The 20461-nt window shown below is 41.4% G+C and overlaps 1 protein-coding gene across 1 annotated transcript in view; it reads right to left on the reverse strand.

The window, feature by feature from the left end:
* Positions 1–20461, reverse strand: part of TENM3 (teneurin transmembrane protein 3) — a 1246978-nt gene that overhangs the window by 684233 nt on the left and 542284 nt on the right. Inside the window, exon 4 of the mRNA XM_032328838.1 lies at positions 11608–11690. The gene's annotated coding sequence lies outside the window, so the exon portion shown is untranslated. The remainder of the gene's footprint in view (positions 1–11607; positions 11691–20461) is intronic.

Below are 20461 nucleotides of genomic sequence, written 5' to 3' on the forward strand. Positions count from 1 at the left end.
CATTATTTGTTGTATATAAAGCCATTGCTAATGAACTTAAACTCTTCAAGGGACCTTGACTCTCTTGGTCACCTCTGTATTTCTGGCGCTGAACTGTTTGACACTTAGTAGACACATAAGAAATATTTGTTGAGTGAGAGAGTGAATGAATGAGATGGATTGGGTTACGTAGAGGTAGGAGGAAGTGAGGGGAGAAACGAGAGGACATTCCTGGCAGAGCAAATGGTAAGCGTTTCTCATACAGAGTCGGGAAAATGATTCAGCTTGGCTGAAACACATGGTGGATGAAAATGAATAATGAGAAAGAAAATTTGAAAAGGTTAATCGGAATCAGAATGCTAGGATACAGATTCTGTACTTTACTCTTAAGTAACTGAGAGTTTTTGAGTGGGAGGCTGATGTTATTGCCCCTAGAACACCTTAGGTCCTCAACCCACAGACTTTGAAGGAAGAGCATTTCTTTGCTTTAAGTAGATCTGGGGTCAAAGCTGTGAGCCTTTGGCCAGACCCATGGACCTCGGAGAGAGTGAGCTGGAGCTGTCAGGGGTCTTGGATTTAGACTGAAATGAGTTCCAATGAGTTGCTGAGTCCTACAGTGTGAAGGTTCATCAGGCCAAGCCCAGCATCTGAGATCAATTCAAGTCAACAGATTAAATGCCTCTAGGGTGTGCTCAGCCCTGTGGTGAAATACAAAATAAATCAAAAGCAGGGTTCCCCAGCCTTGAAGAGCAGGAGAGAGCTATCTCTGATGGAATTGCTCTAAGTGACCTCCCCACTTGAAGGTGTGAAAGGGAATCAGGCAAAGCTCAGGTACCCAGGACCCCTCCCGGAAGAGCACGGTCTGTGAAGTGACCTGGTTACTCTGGGATCCAGGAACTAGTTTGGTCCCACGGCAGATCCCCATGGCCGAGTGCCTGGCCTGGTCCAGAAAGACCCCAAGAGATGGCATCAAAGAGCCCAGGTGACGAATCAGCTGCACAGGGCTCTAGATCTGTCACTAAGAAACCACGTTTCACTGGGCAAGTTGTTTTAATGATCAGCATGCCTTACCGTTGCCAAACTTGGGCATTTGTTAATTTATCAGCTATTTGCTATGTATCCACTAAATGCCAAGCACAGTGCTGAAAGAGCCCCAACTTTCCTGGGCTCATAGGAGAAACAAATGACATAATGGATAGGAAAGGCATTCTCCAACCATAAATCCCCGTACAGTGTGAATTATTTTAAGTTGGTAGGCGAGCTTGCAAAGCTGCCCAAAGTAGTCTGGAAATATTTCTGAAATGCCATCAGTAAGCCAGGTCCTAAAAAACAACAAAATACACAAACACACAAGTTGCTTAGAAAAATCTATTTGCATTATAATGGCCTAATGGAACCAGTCTGATCACCATGTGTACAAATATTGATTTGGGGAAACAAGTCCATATTCCCATATTTGGTTTACAGAAGCACATTGCTCCCAATGGTCCTTCTGTCCTGATTTCCCATCTGCCATGACCATGTGGGGACTCAGGAGCCCACAGGAGAGAACCTAGCATGGGGAAGGTTGAGCAGGGTGAGGGAATGTGGTGCCAAGGGTTCTTGTGGCAAGGGCAAATGGGGAGGATCTCAGAGCAGGAGCTCTGAGGTGAGGGTCCGAATGGAGGCATGGAAGGGCAAAGAAGCATGGTTGGCAGCTGCGAACCTAAGAAGAAAAGGTGAATCTTTGCTGCCAATAAACAGGCAGCCATGGCTGGGGAGCCTTCAACAACGCAGCTGGTCCTTGAGAAATGAGGCCTCTTAATTGAGCTCTACTGCTAGCCACCATTGTCTGGAAACCCATGCTCCGTCTGTTGACTGGAACCGTAGCCTGCCCACCTCCCCAGCCCCACAGAGCCTGCATTCTGGGTTTACGACCTCTCTCTCTTCTCCATCTCTTTGACAATTTGCTCTTCCTTCTAATGACATGACCAAAATCCACCTCAATTCTCTGTTTCACTGGGGTGCACTTTCCTTCGTAAGGGGTGGATGTACATCAGGCATCTCCCTGAGGAGCCTTCATTGTTTGCAATTAGTGACTTAAGGGATATGAACTTCAGCTGGGCTTTCTCTGCCTCGGTAGTACTGACATCATTTTGGGGGTGGGGTGGGGTGGGAGGCTGTCCTGTGCATTGTTGGGTGTTTAGCAGCAACCCTGGCCTCTACCTACGAGATACCAGGAGCATCTACTCCCCAGTGGTGACACGCAACAAGGTCTCCTGATACTGCAAAATAGCGCCATGAGAGGCAAAACAGTCATGGGCTGAGGACACTTACCTAGTCCAACAATTGGAAACAACACTTTAGATCAACCCTCAGTGCTTTATCCAGGACATGACATGCTCCTGAGGTTAACAAAATTATTCCAATGATCTTAAGCACTCAAAAGTATTTCAACCTTAACCTTTTGAACTATTTAACTGTATTATACAGAGCAACCTTTACCATAACTGTACATTATTTGTCCACACCATATCCCATTTGTTCCTCAGAAGTAGGCACTTAGGAAATATTTGTTAAGTGAGTAAATGATCGTATTTAAGAACAGGAAAATGCCTCGTTTGTTTTTCACTCTGGTTCCAGACATCTTTGAAAATACTTTCTTAAATGCAGAAGGGCAGACATGAACTAAGGATACAACGGTGTGTGGGCATTTCGGGTCCCCTACCTGCCACTAGAACGTCCACTGGCTTCAGCCTGTGATCTCTGGACACCATTTGAATATCCCTGTGACAGATGCTTTACACGACAGAATTTTCTTTAAGAAATTCTGCACTAATCTTCCTTTTCCTTTTAATTCCCATGGCACATCATGTGGACTTCTGTGTCACGAATCACTTTATTTGATGTGTTTTGCTTATGGCTTATTTCCTTTAAGAGACTGGGAGCTCTTTGTGGGTCAGATATATGTTTGATTCATTTTCTGTATCTTTCCAAGGCCCTAGCACAATGCCACACAAAAATAAATAGATACATATTTAAGGGTGTGCCCCTGTCTTGAAGGAGTCAGTTTTTGTTCTGAGCCATTCCCCACCCCCCAAACGCAGACCAGACAAAACACGCACTTACCAAAGTCTGAGTTTTAACACTTCTAGTCTGGAAGGACCAGCATCAAGTTCTTCATTGTTCCTTGACTTTACATGATACTCCCCAAGAGATACTTCTGCATAACCACAGGTCTCACACACAAACTAAGATACTGTCATCTATTATTTGCACTCAAATTCTTCTTAGATTTTCCTTTTTCCCCTTCTTTTAAGAAAGAGAGCTTTTTTTTTCTTTTAAGAAATCTCTATGCCCAATGTGCACTTGAACGCACAGCCCAAGATCAAGAATCCTATACTCTGCTGACTCAGCCAGTCAGGCGCCCTCTCCCGCATCCCCACTCTGCCACTTTCCTCCTCAGCAGTGATCAACTCTCTTTTTGAGTATCATTTCACCTGGATTTTGAACTTTGGCATTTAATGTGATTGTGATCTGAAAAATCCATCAAGAACGGGGTATGGTTCACACCAGTGCATTATACTCTCATGCTTCGCACACTGAACTTCCTCGCTGAATCGAGGGGTGGTGTCCACGTGGGAGTGGGAGCTCATGGGAGACGATTCCAAGAGGCAGAGCTGTCTGCTCTGCAGAGAGGAAGAGCCCAAGGGCCTCCTCTGCCTACCTCTCCCTGTCCCTTCCCAAGATAGAGGAAAGGAACTCTTCAAACCTATGACAAACTCTACCAACGTAGGTCTTAAGGTCAAAAGCTGATACAGAAGAGGGAGTCCTGATGCAGGGCTTTCTTCGCACATCTCATTCTTTGGATAAAGGCCTATTCCACTTTGTATAAATCTACTCGAAGAACGTGCTCAGACAAAGAACTTTTGTTCATGAAGCGTGTCAGTGGTAAGCAACTGATCAGAGGGAAGAGACGGTAGGTAGATCTATAGCTGGACATATAAACAGACACACATAGAAGCCAGTTTACAAATGCCTAGTCCCCACTGCAGAAGCTCTCCTTGAGCAACTTGGAGAAATACCAGCTAACGACGGACTCCCCCATGCTATGCAGGTCAGAAGGATGTGAGAGCCCAAATAAAAAAAAAAAAATCACAGCAAAATGTACTAAGTTGGTCCTAAGGAGTTACAGAAAGCTCCCCTAACTGACCACATCAGAGGAGGGTTTGAACTTCTTACATGAAAACAACTTGGCGTTCCTGGTGATAATGCCATTTACAATGAGGTTTTACTCTAAGTGTCGAAGAAGAATAGAAATGGTATTTTTGAATAAACGCCTTGCAACATGCAGGCAGTGTTTTCAAAAGTATTACCTGCTCCCCTTTTAGAAAGATAGGCTGCTGCTCTGCTGGAAAAGTGAGATTGGCTCTTATGAAATTTTTTCAATAAACAGTGTCTGGGAGAGAGGGTTTTTTTTTTTTTTTGGCACTTGAATGATATATGTGTAAAAAGAAGAAAAGTTTCCTTTATAGAGGTACAAAAAACATATATATCTCTTACCCTGAACGTGCTATTCGATTGAAGTCACCTTTGTTAATTCAGCTGAGTTTTATTATGTTCACAAAGTTGATTTTTTAAAAAATTTGTGACATTTGACTCTTCTAAGAATTTGCTCTAGTGGCACAATTTATCATTGTTAGTCTCATCTAGATGTCACAAATCAACAAGGAGGGTACTATCTGTGTGTTTGGCTAAAGCAAAAATCCCAATATCTGTGAACTAAAGAAATCTTATTTGTCCTCAGGGGAATGAATAAGGAGAAAAAGAGGAAGAGAAGTAGGTGGGAATCTAGGAAATCAGTTGTTTACTTAAGTATTCACCTCTACTTGTAATACTAACAAATTAAAAACACTACGTATTATGTAACCATCCCTTGCTGGACTGCCACATTTTTTAAAAAAAGATTTTATTTATTTATTTGGCAGAGATTACAAGTAGGCAGAGAGGCAGGCAGAGAGAAGAGGAAGCAGGCTCCCCGCTGAGCAGAGAGCCCTATGCAGGGCTCCATCCCAAAACCCCAGGATCATGACCTGAGCCGAAGGCAGAAGCTTTAACCCACTAAGCCACCCAGGTGCCTCTGGACTGCTACGTTTTATCATAGTTTAGTATTCATCATCATTTAAATTCTGGAATATCTAAATTAGTACAAAAAGGAACTTCACTAAAATTGGGGGTGGAAACAGGAAAAATCACCTTCAGCTTATAACATTTAAAATGATTACATGAATTCTTATATGATCAACTACTGATAAATTATCAGGGGCTGGTGAAGATGTCTATTGAGGTCTTGGCTGGATGGCAGCCACGATCTCATGTGGGACATTCCTTGGGGCCACCGCTGGCTGCATGGATCCCAGGCTCCTTTGAATGACATTTCTTACACGGTTGGGCTCACCAAGCAAAAATAAATGGGTTATGCTTAGAAATAACTCAACAGTGGTAAAAGAAGTACGTAAGATGAAGGAAAGAGGGTGCCCTCTCTAATCAGGCTCAGTCTGGAGACACACAGAGCAGAGGGATGGGCAACAATGCGCAAATGCAATGCTGAAATCCAAAACAGTCAAGGTCAAGTAACTGTGAGTGGTTGCCTCTGCTCAAGGTTAAGGATATTAGTCTTTGTTATTAGAATCTGTCTCTAAGAGACCAGCGAGTCTATTATTCCCCAGGAAAATGGTTGGTTCACTTACTCTTCCATTGAGCACATACTTATGGAACTTTTACTACGTACTTGACATTGCACTCTTGCAGAGCTGGGGAGGGAGCAGCATACGGAACAGTCGCTGCCTTTCTGGTAGCGGTGCTGTCTAAGGCTACACATGGAAGCTTAGTTTGCTGCTCTCCCTTCTCACCCTATTTATCAGGCTTATTTACTTCTGGTAATCTTCCATAAAGCAGAGCTTTCTATTCCAGACCTCACAAGAAGGATGAGTTCAAGAGAACACTGGCAATTGGCTACATTTCCTGGAGGTAAAACTTTCAACATTCATTGCCCTTGCCTAAATCTTCTCATTGCCGCTGATCAGAGAGGTAGACTGTAGTTCCCTCGAATTGTGGCTGCTCTACTAAAAATAGAATAGAATAGAATGGAATAAAATAAAATAAAATATTCTCAGCAGTGCCTATTTCCATAGTTTTCTTCCACTCATCCAATTTAGAATTCTACCCCTGCTCTGTCGATAAAATATGATAAAATATAAGAACACTGAAATTATCTGCACCCTATCCCTCAATAAATGGGTCTTGGGAAAGGAAGTTCAAAATAGAAACCCATTTGTTTTGGAACATGGTGTCTTTGTGAAATAATTAACCCCCAGTAACAATAGGCACAACTTACTGGGTATTATACTATATACAGGAAACTTAGTTTGATATACACAGCTATCTTAGTATAGTAATTAAATTTTGTCTTCATAAAATAATGGTAGAGAGGTTTATTATTTCCATTTTGCTGATTAAGAAACTGAGGAAGTGAGAAATGAATTAGTATTGCCTAGTTTTCCAGGTTAGGAAGTGATACAGTAAGAATTTGGACCTACATTATTCAGTTCCAACGCCCATTCTGTCTTCGTTATATCCAACAGCCCCTCCCCCATGTAGTATTGAACTTATTTGTTTTTACTGATTAGAAAACTGAAGGCAAAAAAGTAGCCCCACTTAGAGAACACACATACACGCGTGCACACACACACACACACACACACACACACACACTTGTCCATAGAATCCCTGAAGATATATTTTACCTGATTCTTGAGTTAATAGACAGAAGACTTGTTTCCCTTTGGACCTCTTGCTTTGCTCTTCTCCTAAGTATTCTCTGCTGATGACATTTTAAAGATGGTTTGTTTACTTGTAACATTTTATAGTGTGGTCCTTATCAATGTCCAGGCCTGTCACAATGTGGTTTCTAAAGAGCCTTGAAATCTCTACTGACTTTAAAACTCTGTGAGGGCAATGCTTTACCTCCGATATAAAATTCAACCGAAATAATAAACTTCAGCGTGGTACTCTTTTGCACGTTTTAAAGTGAGTTCGTAATGACTTCTCCGTATTCAACAGCCATTTCTGCCATGTCTGCCGTTTCTTTCTTCCCTGGGACAGCCCCAACAAACCCTTTTGCTCACTACCTTCTTAATATATAGAGTGAACTGCTTTGCAACTTGAATTCATGATTTAAAAAAAGCAGTGACCTAAAAAGAGGATTTTTTTTCCCTAAACTTCTTGTCTTTTGTTCTTATTCCCCCCGTAGGTTATACATTTTTGCAAGAAAATCCGTTTGTGCCCCTTAGAATTTTTCTTTTTTAAATTGAGGCAAAGTATCACGTTGGCTCTGTGACAGAACACAGACCTGGACATAATACTTCAGACCCTGTCCTATAAGTCAGAAGCAAACGTGAATGGTCAAAGCATTCTACATTCCCTTGAGCATAGGCTTCCCCAAACTCTGCCATCAGACTGGCAGCCTCAGAAAGCTGCATCATTCTTCTCTACATCTCGGGCCAAACAGGTGGCCTTGAACCCCACAGCTGATGTCCAGGCTCAGAGAGAAACTTGCTTATTCAGGAGGAAGGGACCAAGAAGCACAGTGGAAAATTACCGCAGTGTCTCAAATTTAAAACCCTAACTTTCCCGTCGCACCAAAAGATGTGTTTGCGAAATACCGAAACACCCAGATGAAAAGTAAAATCTGTAGTCAGCCATTCTGGTTTTTCATCCACGAGACAGCAAACATAGGGGCACTTATAATCATCAGACGTGCTTACAGTGTCATTGGACATGGCTAATTTATACTGTTGCTTTCATCTCTCCCAATTCTTTGATTATCTGCCAGATAGTAACATAATCTGCTCCCAATCCCAGTGGCGGCAGAGAGGGATATTTCAGTTTGGGGATTTTGTGGGTCCTTTGCTTTTCCCTTTCCCTTTTGGTCAACGTGGACCCGGCAGGAAAAACAAGGGATAAAAATTTTACATAAGTCAAAGGCTGTGCAATTTTGGGTTTAATTTTACAAAGGCCTAGAAAAGGGTGGAGTTTGCTGACTAAAACCGATAGCTCTGGCTTATCCGTGGACTTCAATTACTTATGATGTTCCCTTTCTCCACTTCCAAAGCAGACTGTGTAACATTTTACACATTTTCTGTTCTTCCTACCAACTCTTTTATTTATTTATTTTTAAGATTTTATTTATTTATTTGACAGAGAGAGAGATCACAAGTAGGCAGAGAGGCAGGCAGAGAGAGAGAGGAGGAAGCAGACTCCCCGCTGAGCAGAGAGCCCAATGCGGGGCTTGATCCCAGCACCCTGGGATCATGACCCTAGCCGAAGGCAGAGGCTTAACCCACTGAGCCACCCAGGCACCTCCCGACTCTTTTAAACAACAGCAGGGTTCTGTGCAGGATAAGTCGCCCTAGGTCATGACTGTGTGGGTTTTTTTTTTTTTTTTTTTTTTTGCAAAACACTATTTTGTAATTTTTTACATTTAGGCAATGTCTCTGAGTATTCATTAGGCTGACTTCAAATGTCTGGGCCACCTTAGGAAATCGACAGTGGATTTACAATCACACTGAAAAAAATTCTAGAATGGCCTAAAAGCACACTTACTGTAACTCATCTAAATCAGACCAGGCCAACCCATAGATAACAGATAACAGATGACCGATAATGGGGAATATTCCTAGATAACAGAGTTTGGAGAGAACTCCTTTAGGGTTGTTTTGCTTTGTTTACTTTTGTTGGGATGTCTTTCCTGCATTAGAAAATGTTGTCCTGCCTGACGGAGAAAGAGTTTGGGGGTGGTCTGTGAACTGTGGTTCCTTCGTCAGGATGTATGCTGACAGGTGTGTTTGGAAGGCAGCAGGCTACCTGCACGGCAGCACCGTCTCATACAAAAGCTATCATTCGCTGTGTTATCTCAGAGGAGCACTAAAACATTCAAGTTTATGTATTAGCTATTAAAGACTAAATGGTTGTCCCAGAAAACCTCCCAGTACGGGCAGAGTGCTTTCCATGAACTGACGGGAGAAGAGTGTGAAGGGAGGGTACTTAAAAGACAAGAGAAGGCCGACGGGTTTCGTGACAGCGGCATCCAGAGAGAGCGCTTGTTCTAAGGTGAAATGCTGGAAAGCCCAAGGACCCTCATCAACAATGGGCTGCAGAGAACCAAGTCTTGCTTTTGCCCTGGATAAGAACTTAGATTTTTTTTTTTTAAGATTTTATTTATTTATTTGACAGACAGATCACAAGTAGGCAGAGAGGCAGGCAGAGAGAGAGAGGAGGAAGCAAGCTCCCCGCTGAGCAGAGAGCCCGATGTGGGGCTCAATCCCAGGACCCTGAGATCATGACCTGAGCTGAAGGCAGCGGCTTTAACCCACTGAGCCACCCACGGGCCCCCAGACTTATATTTTTTAGGCGAAAACACACAGGTGATTACCTTTCAGCCTAGAGTGCCTGAAATGAGGGGTGTGACCCCCATAAGTAAGAGGAGCTGTGCACCTAACTCCTAGGACCCTTCAGTGAGAATTTATCCTAAAAATTTAATTTATTTGATGTCTATTCTAAAACCACACAGAGAGGCTTTTCACAGCGTGTGCCTTTGGCGCGATTCACATTTGACTGAAAGGAAGACAGGGGAGGATTTGAGGAAAATATCCTCAAAGCAACTTAGAGAAATCACTTCTCATCCAGGCGATACACGAGGTACATACATTTCTAGAGTTTTCATTTCCATAGACTGTGTGCAAAACCCAATGTCCAAATTCTTTGAGAGGCTCTTAAAACTGAGGAAGTTTCTGAGGGTAGATGACAAGTCTGTTTCATACAAACTGTTTTGTTTTAACAGAAATCTCACCATTTCCCAAACTGAGATCAAGGAGGAGAGACAGCGGCATGCGGGAGACGCCACACAGCACAGCCACTCTCTCCAGAGCTTTATTTTAGTTTCTGCTAATTACACCCTTAGTTTGTAAGGATGGGTATACACGTGAGAATTTCTTTGAAGGGCTCTCCTGTCCCTTTTCCCTGGGATGCCCTTAGGGGGAAAGGTAAAAAGTCCAGGCCGGAGAGGATTACCCAGAAAAGTGTAGTTGCTACTGTTCTATGTTAACAACTAAAGCACAATTTTGTTCTTAAAAACCTGTCCTTCTCCGTTCTCTTTGTCCTTCCACAAGCTGAAGACCCAAATCCTCTTTTGCAAGTACTGAATGTGTGTCAACTTTTAATGTGGAAAAGAAAAAAAAAAAGATGACTTGTTTTAGATATAAAATTAATACAAATCTAGTAACCTGAATCTAAAATCACGTGAGCGACCCATCACGGCGACTGTGGCAGACCCTCAGAAGTAGGCACTTAACCTTTAAGCTTCTGCCATGACTTCTTTTTTTCATCTTAAAAAAGAACCAAATATTGTCTTTGAATAAAGAGCATCAAAAAGATACATGCTCAGTCAGTTTTTTTTTTTACGTAAACATGTTATCGTTCTTAGATATTTATATTTCTTATCTTTTTTTTTTAAGATTTTATTTATTCACCTGACACAGATCACAAGATGCAGAGAGGCAGGCAGAGACAGAGAAGAGGAAGCAGGCTCCCCGCCGAGCAGAGAGCCTGATGTGGGACTCGATCCCAGGACCCTGGGATCATGACCTGAGCCTAAGGTAGAGGCCCAACCCACTGAGCCACCCAGGCACCCCAGGTATTTGTATTTCATGATTATTTCACAACTTCAAAAGTCCTTCCCTCCAGGGAGAACTTATCACTGAATTTTATATTACAAGAAGAAAAATAAAAATATCAATCAGAAGAAGGAAAAGAAACTCAAAGAATTTCTCCCATTAAGCCAGAAGAGCCACTTGGCGACATATTTTCTCTGGGAAAACAGATCTTACAGGTACACTACTATCCACACAACCTGAGCAGGACACGTCTCAGGTTTTCTGTTGTAAATTCTTTTATAGCTTCCTGGTAGTAGACACTTTTCATTTTGTGGAAACCCCTCAGAATATGGTTTTAAATGAATCCATTCGCAAGGTTCAAAAGCTTTAAATTACTAGACCATGACTACCATTGAGAAGAGGCACTGAGCTATATCTAGGACAGAAAGAGAGAGGGAAAAAAAAAACAGGTACAAGTTTAATTCTCTAAGGTTGCCATGTAAGTGCTGCTCAGAAAGGATTAAGACTTCCCGAGAACAAGAGAGCTCCCAAACACATCACTTACAAAGTGGGGAAAACACACACATGTTCTATAATCCATTGTGTCTGGTCAGTTCCATCTCGATAGAGAATTCCCTCTAGTTAAAATGTAGAGATTCTGTATTTTAGAATGTCCTCATTTATCTAATTTTCCATGAAAAAAAAAAAGGACTGAGTGTAGAAATGTCATTGTTTTTCATATTAAGAAAATATGAAAATCAGATTAATTAGAAACATTTTTTAGAAACATTTTCCTCCAGCTGATTCATGAAAGTTAATAGTTTAAGAAATGGGCTACAGGGCACAGTGCAGTGTAGGGAAAGTGTATCTTGACAAGACAAACAAGTTGCATATTTAAAGAAGCCTTTTTGTCTCATTCGGTAGGCCTGGGACTTACCTTCTCTTCTTCTTTAAAGAGGTGTTTAGTTGTCTTGGTTGTGCAGAAATTCCAAATCCCTTTGTTTTAGAAGGACAGGAATTCTAGAATAAAATAAATAAAATATATAAACAGAAAGAAAACTTGATCTGATGTGTTATATAAATAATTTCAGTTCTGAAACTCTTTAAATATTAAGACATGCATCATAACAAAGAAATGCTGCCGATTTATAACAATTAAACATAGACAATATTAATAATCATAAAAAGAATGTGTGGCTATCCTAGTAGTGTATTAAGCTAAAGTTTATTTCATGTATTCAAGTAATCCTTTTGCTTTTTTTTTGTAGTAAAAGTAAGAAATTTATGGCATATTTATCTTGACGAAGAGTGAAATGTTTATGAATTTATCTGAGATCTGTCACCTTTCTATCTTGTTGAAAGCCCCTCCCATCTCTGTCTCTGCTGCTAGTTCTGATTACAGGGTTGTGAGAGTTATGTCAACAGTAGGAGATAGTTTTAGTCACATCATATTCCCAGAGCTCAGGATTATGTTTATTACTGTGTGAATTTACAAATACTTGTTTCTGGTTCTGCTGAAGGAAAAAAAAAATGCGTGAGTTTCTTGTTTTTGTTTTATTTAGTCATTTTAAAGAGCAATCACAGAGAAAATGAATCCATTGCTTGAGTTTCTCATTTTAGCATTACACGGTCCCTTTCAGTAGTTTCCAAGTGTCAAACAGTCCAATTCTCTCTGTTCCCTTTCTTTCCCTTTTTCTCACCCTAAACAACAACAAAAAGTAAACAACTAAACAAATAAAAGACATAGAGGGTTTAAGATAGGCAAAGATAAGTTACAGATTACTTTTAGGATTTCAACCTTGTTGACTAAGAGATAATTGATATAATCATGGGAAAAAAAGAAGTGGAGAGGTAGAACTAGTTTTACAGAAAGCTGGTATTCGTTTGTTTGTTTACATATATTGAGGGGCCAGATCAATGTCTAGTTCATATATTAGCTGAAAAGTTAGGTTATAAAGGTGGGAGTCTTGGAATAGATGTAATTTTTCAGGTGGTGGGGAAAAGTTGGTCTACACTTGGGAAATACCTACTAACAGAGTGTTAGGGTGTGTGTGTGTGTGTGTGTGTGTGTGAGACGGCGGGGGGGGGGGGGGGGGGGTGGGAGGATGAAGAATGAGCCATAAAGGAGACAAGAGGACTGGGAAAGAGGAAGGCGCTCAGGATCAAGGAGTCACCTTGGAGGCGTGGAGCAAATGTTCTGAGAAGAAGTAATTGGTCCACAGTTTTAGGTACTACAGGTGGACTTGAAAGTCTGAGAACTGGCTGAAGATGGCGGGAGTTGATTTTGGAAAAACACGTGTGACTTAGGAGACAGGTATTTTGGTCAGGGAGAGGGTACAACAGCCAGCTAATATGAGGAGGAAAGCCAGATTATGACAGGAATGGAAAAAAAAAAAAAAGTATGGTACAGTTGATGGTAAGGGTGTTGCGGTGGTCATTTTCTTTGGGCTGCTTCAAGGCTGGGATCATCCTGGGCACGCTAATGAGACAGAACCGGAGGCCAACGATGAAGGAAAGGCTGCAGGTGCTAGAGGAAGGTGAGGTGGGTGTGTGCGCATGCGGGGCCGAGCAGTTCGGAGCACGTCTGGCTGTGAAGAGGGGGGGACGCCACGCCATCTGATTTCAGGCAGGAAGGAGAAAGTCATTTATGACTTGAGGGATTGTGAAATACGAAACAGGGCTGGAGAGGCTGCTGGGGCAATACAGGTAGGTGTTAAAAATAAATGAACGAGCGAGTTCGAGTGGGAATCCAGAGCGATTAACTAGGACAGGGTTATCCTGGATCTCGTTGGAAGGTTTCCCTGATTTTCCCAAGAAACTGCAATGAGCCATCATCGGAGAAAATCAAAGGTGAGGCTAACCCGAGGTGGGGGACCTACTTGACAAAACAGAAGAACAAAACAAAACAAACAGCAGCAACAACCAACCAGGGGAGTCAAGGGGCTGCACAGAACGTGGAAAAGAGTCAAGGACTGGATGACTTAGACACTGGGCTGGGCGCTTCGGTTAGTTAACCGAGCCCTTTCTCGTCTTCCTCCCTCTTCTCTCCCCTTCCCTGCCTCTCTCCTTTCCTCCCCTCCCCTTCTCTCCCTCCCCTCTTTCTCTCTATCCCTTTCCTTACTGCCTTCCTCCCTTTCTCTCTCTTTTTTACTTTTCTTTCCTTTCTTTTTTCTTTTCTTCTTCCTCTTTCTTTCTTTCTTTCTTTCTTTCTTTCTTTCTTTCTTTCTTTCTTTCTTTCTTTCTTTCTTTCTCTTTGATATTTACTGAGTCCTTTCTTTCTTTTAGGCATTGAGCTAGGCACCGAATAGCAAAGAAGAGGGAATGAGATAACACCTTAGCACATTTTCCCCATAATCATGTCAGCAACCCTCATCTCATATATGTGTGTCATCAATGAAAGTGTACAATACGTCTGTATAAGCATCCGTATATAAAATAGCATTATGTGCGTTTGGGTTCTCTCTCGTGTAAATTCATCTCCTCTTTTCTCACACTGTGGGTGTCACTATAGGTCCTCAGTATCTTTATTTCGTAACCTTCGTATCCTACAGACTGACTGCTGTGTATGTGAGACGCTGTTTGACAGCAGCGTCGCTGTGGCAGGGCAAATGACTGCTGTAGATGAGCCCCAAGCGAAGGGAGCCTTCGGTAAAGTATCAAGGGGTGCAGGGTGAGGAGGCATCCTGAAATCAGAAATAGATTTTTGAGCACAGAAAAATAGTAGATCAGTTCTGCTGTGTGGTAATCTATGCCTACAAATCTGTATTCCTTTATTGAAAGAAAAACAAAACAAAACTCAAATCATCTTTTATCCAGGCAAAGAGGATTCTAGCATTGGATGGAATTAATGTGGGGGCTGCCGTGCTGTGTGGAGCACAGGACGCCGGGTGGTTCAGAGGACCCAAAAGGCTCCCAAGGAGCAGGATGTTGAGGAAACTTTCTAGGGATTCTCGAAAGTCGGATTTGGATTTCATCTTTCAAAATGTGTATTTTAGTTTCTTGTAGCTGTTTGGGCAGTTTACAGCTCTACATGGGTCTTGAACCCAAGTGTGGGCAGATGCTTCCCATGTTGCTAGGGTGGCAGGAGGCTTGCGACAGAGCACACGGGTAAGGGGCCCAACGGGGCTGCTGGCTGGGCTCAGACCATCAGCTTCAGGGCTGACGCCTTCGGTGCTGCTCTCACAGAGCCAGTCACTTAATGGTGACCTCTTTGGTGCTACTTCCTTCAACTCACATCTACAGAATGCTGAAGATGCCAGTTCTGAAACCAAACTGCTTGTGAAGGTGCCTTGGCTTGGCTATGTGACCGTGGAGCCTGGAGGACCTTGAGCAAGACACTCCATTTCTCTGTGCTTGAATCGCATCATCTTTAAAATGGGAATAAAAGGATACCTTCCCTTGGCTTTGTCATGAGGATAAAAAGGGTTAATATTTGTAAAGCACTTCGAGTGCTAATACTTTGAGATGCTTTTAGATTCTAAATTGTAATCATTATTTATATTTCTACATTGAAATACAAGTTTTGTCTTCCATGAGATGATCATTTTTTTAGGACTAGGAATAGAGTCTTGATTGGTGATGGGAAAATTTCAATAGGTATTGATCAAGGAACATTGAAGATCAATTGGATTCAAAATGAAACTACTGGTATCTTTCCAGAACCAACTACCTTCTCAATTAGTGTAGAGCATCCCGAAACACACAATAGAGGATAGAACACTTGTGTGGTGAATGCTCGTGCAAAATCAGATAAAACAGAGAAAGTATAATGACGATTTGTGTCATTAGGTTTCGTCTTGTAGGTGATCAAACATTTCTTAAATCTTCAGTGTTCTTAGGTAGTTAATATACCTTGTACTCCCCACCAGGCTTCAATTTTTTTCTTGAAACAAAGTACTATGAGCATAACAATAAGAGGCAGATTCTTTCTCTATTAATTGATTAGCTGAACACCATAGGAAAGAGGTATGTGCAAACAGCGTTGAGATCTGCCAATGCAGAGACAAATAACAACATTCAAAGACAGTGGCTGCCTTGTCCTACACGTGGCATCTCACTCCTGCAAAGAAACGACTAAAGCCCTATTCTGCTGATATCAGGCAATTATCTACTATGAAACTACAATGGATAGAAAACTTCAGTAATGTATTTCAGAGAAGACCCTTAAAATTGTACTTACACAATGTTTAATAAAGACATTTGGAGATGGGGAGAGTTGGAAGTATTTATAATTCAACAGAATGAAAGTATGTTGAACTCTGTTCATCTTATTTTCATTTTTTTCTAACTGATCACTGTAGATAAACATTTGGAAGACTGTTTTATGAAATACATAACATGCAAGAGGAGGGGACATCTTAGGAGATTTGAGCCATCTTTAGCACAATGAGAAATCAGCTGGCCAACACCACACTGAGGTCTGTTGACTGTCAAAACCACTGCAAAAAGCAAAGTGTGCCTGTTATAAAAAATAGCAGCAGGATAAACAAATTAGCTCAATAAAGTTGTGGCCAAGCAGTACTGAAGAAATGTGTTTCTGGTTAGCAAAATTAATAGCATTTTTTTTGTTTTCACCATTTTAATATCAGAAACACATGAAAAAAAAAAAAAGCAAGGGTGGAAGATCCTCTAAAAACTGTTTTAAAAATTGGTTCAAGTGGTCTTTGCATGCTGGGAAGCTAAAACTAGGTAATTGAAATGCTAGCCTCTTATTTATTCATTTGCTCGGTAGACATGATGGTGTGTCTATAGCCAAGTTCTGCTTTAGGTTTTAGCGACATAAAGATGCACGAAATCTGACACAGCCACAGTCCTCATGCAGCTGAGATGGATACAAACTCCACCATCACAGAACTACAGCTGGAGACGTACAGCAAGGAAGGGTAAGTGCTGTGGGACCACTTGGCAGAAAGACTTAAGAAGCCCAGAGAAGGTTTTATGAGGAAGCTGGTAGGAGTTACCTGAACCCAATGGAGCAAGAGTCAGAAATGGGAGTGGAGAGTCTTCTGGACAGAAGGAATCATTTGTCCAAAGGCCCTGTGATGGAAGGAAGGGTTAGTATGAAGACTTGAGAGAGGGTCAATGTGGGGGGACTGAGGTGGGAGCACTGGAGGCTGGCGGGCCATGAGGGGGCCCGACCGCACAAGGTAGGGTACCGTAAGAATTTAGTTTTTATCCTGATTCCAATGGGAATTTTCCAAGAGCTGTAAGCAGGAGGTGTCATGGTCCTATTTGTGTTTGAGAGTATTAGTCTGGCCACAGCTTGGAGGACTGGCAACCACTGCAGGAGCTAGAGCAGAAGAAAAAGAACCATGAAAACAAGAGACACCCTACAGAGGAAAAACATGAAAAGGATTCAAGTGAAACTGAGAGGTGAGATTAACAACAGTCCATAGATAATGTCACACCTGGGTGCATGTGCAGAATTTTCAGAGTTGTTAATTCTGTGTGGTGATTTCCAGATTTCATCGTTTCATGAATGCTAAAGTTTCAAAAACTAAAGTTTGTTGCCCATCCTGAGAATAAATACGTACTAAAATGGCACGTGAGATTTTTTAAAAACGTGATATTGATTTTGCTGATTAAAATAAGATTCCTTCTCAGTTACAACTTCACTGAACTATGTTGTTTATCTTGCTGATATCTATATTTTTTAAGATTTTTATTTATTTGACAGATAAAGATCACAAGTAGGCAGAGAGAGAGAGGAGGAAGCAGACTCCCCACTGAGCAGAGAGCCCGATGTGGGGCTGGATCCCAGGACTCTGGGATCATGACCTGAGCAGAAAGCAGAGACTTTAACCCACTGAGCCACCCAAGCACCCCTCTTGCTGATATTTTTGATAACAAGTTCAGTCTGCTAATTTGGGTTGTCTTACCATGGCTTAAAGTCCATGAAATGCACTTGTAATGAAATGTAAACTTTGAACTCAGTATGTAAAACAAAATAATTTAAATAAAAAGTTCAACTCTGGAGTGATTCCTGATAGAAACAAATCTTCAGGTTTCATGATATTTAAGACTTTGCAACATGTTATTGTAGGATATTTCACTATGTTACAAGAGTGTACGAAAGATGTTTTCTGTTGAAAATGAAGTTACCATTTAGACTATGCAGGGAAACTGCTAAGCAGCTCCAAAGTGACCATTTATCTAAATTAAAGAAAGCCAGCACTTGGAGATTAGGGACGATCCAACTCAACCTCCATTTTCTATTACTCATCTTTGAAACTTGTATTAGTTTCTTCTAATCTTATGACGTTAAACATATTCTACTCCATTATATTTCCCTTTCACAACTCTCGTTTTTTTTTTTTTTTAAGATTTTATTTATTTATTTGACAGAGATCACAAGTAGGCAGAGAGGCAGGCAGAGAGAGAGGGGGAACCAGGCTCCCCGCCGAGCAGAGATGTGGGGCTCCATCCCAGGACCCTGGGATCATGACCCGAGCCGAAAGCAGAGGCTTTAACCCACTGAGCCACCCAGGCGCCCCACAACTCTCATCCCCACAACTCTCGTTTTTCATACAAATACAAGAATAACAAGAAGACTTTTGCAGTGTTCCACGTGCATCTCATAGTTTTATGAATAAAAACGAAAGTTCGTTTTATAAATTAGCGACAGCAAGATTTAGCTACCCTAAACATTTTTGGTAGAAAGCGGAGTATAAATAAGTACACCGTACATCACTTATTTGAAGGCAGAGTATAAATAAAGACCACATACATAAATGTAACACAAACAACACTATCCAGTTCCACTCCACTCCCAGAACAGGTAGAAAATATTTCTATTCTTTCGTATTTGAATTGTTACAGTGTCTTAACTTTTCCTTCCTTCTCTCTACCCCCACTATTAAACCTCTGGTGCTTGGAAGTATTTAGGATAGACATCAAAAATATTCACTGTCTGGTAAGCAAAATGAATACAAAATACAACAACATCTGGTTTATTTATTGATTTCTTTTTTGTTAAAAAAAATAGCATCTTAAAAAAACATTTCTCTTAGAATCCTGATTCTGCATTTTCTTTCTGACCAGTAGTTAATCTTTAGAATGACTGCTTTTTCCCCCAGAGCTATAGTTTACATTCCCTGTTTATCCTTCAGTATTAACCACACACATTCAAAGAATGACATGTGTAATAGGAGAGCACCATTGTAATGCTCTCTTACAGTGGGTGAAATGATGCAACAGTCCAATAGCAGTAAAGAATTGGTCCCCTCTATATGAAGTGGCTCTATTTTATTTTATTTTTAGATTTTTAAAAATTTATTTGACAGACAGAGAGATCACAAGCAGGCAGAAAGGCAGACGGCGTGTGTGTGTGTGTGTGTGTGTGTGTGTGTGGTGTGAAGCAGGCTCCCTGCTGAGCAAAGAACCAGAGAGATCACAAGTAGGCAGAAAGGCAGACGGCGTGTGTGTGTGTGTGTGTGTGTGTGTGTGTGTGTGTGTGTGGTGTGAAGCAGGCTCCCTGCTGAGCAAAGAACCCGCTGCAGGGCTTGATCCCAGGACCCTGAGATCATGACCTGAGCCGAAGGTAGAGGCTTTAACCCACTGAGCCACCCAGGTGCTCTGAAGTGGCTCTATTTTAGACTCAGAGTTCTGTGACCTCCACGGGACCTGGGACACGTCTAAGTATTTTTTAATTAGTGCATGATATTCACAAGAGCATGACAACAAAGAGATGCAATGACAATGACTTTTGATACAGATATTAATTTATGCTACTGGAAATTATGTAAGTGAGAAAACATTTCTTTGATCTTTAAAAATAAGCTCCCTTTGTGGCCTCCTGTCCACAGAATACTCCCAGGTCATGAAATGTTCAAAACAAACACAAACAAATGAACAAGACTTTTTGCCAGATTCCAGGTAGAAAAACCTGCTGAGAGACAATTTTCTGTACGCAGGGGGCCAACGATCGGTCGCACACACTTAAATTCATCGGTGCCATAAACCAGAAGGGGTCAGTCAGAAGTTCCTCCCTGTGATATAATCTATGTTCAAAATTTTTCTGATAATCAGGGTAGTTCTCTATATCTCTTTGGACAAGAAAACCCAAATGTGTCTGTATCCAGGATGGCAAGAAAAACCTATCATAATTCTACCGAGGCAAACTCAAAACGCAAATGGTCTTAAGTCAATATTTCCCCTCTGTGGGCATTCTCGGATTCATCAAGCTTCCACAGATAAAATATTAAAAAATAAATAGCAGCCACTCCAAACCCTGAGTCTTTCAAATAACAAAGCTGTTGGGGATCTTTCAATGATGTATAGAACACATCGCAGTTATTGGTTGGTGGAGGGGAAAAAAAAGTTAAAAAGAGAAATATTAAAAAAAAGAGAGAGAGAGAGAGAAAAACATTTTCTTACTTAAGTAAATGCAAGTCAGGAGGAACTTTCATGGCATGCTTTCAGTGCCATTTCAAAGCTCCAAATAGCCTAAAACAAATAAACCACCTCATTTTGACCTAGATTACTGTTTAAACAAAGGTACATATTCTTAATTTACATGAAAAGCAATTAGGTCTGCTGCTGACAGCACTGTGAAAAATGTCTCTGCTCAGGGCAAGCTTTTATATTTGGGGAAAAAAAAAAGCTAAAAGAGGGTTTTCTTGGGTTTTGTTTTTTGTTTTCTGGTGGTCCACCCCCCTCCCCCCAAGCCTCAGCTAGCATCCGCTGTGCCACAAATGCTGTTAACATTGCTGAACTAATTTGTGTGAAGAATTACTATCCGTTTATACATGTTTAAAGTATGTTGAAAATTATTTTCTGATTCACACTCTGAG

The sequence above is a fragment of the Mustela erminea genome, chromosome 21 (assembly GCF_009829155.1).
Source record: "Mustela erminea isolate mMusErm1 chromosome 21, mMusErm1.Pri, whole genome shotgun sequence".
In the NCBI taxonomy this organism is placed as follows: Eukaryota; Metazoa; Chordata; class Mammalia; order Carnivora; family Mustelidae; genus Mustela; species Mustela erminea.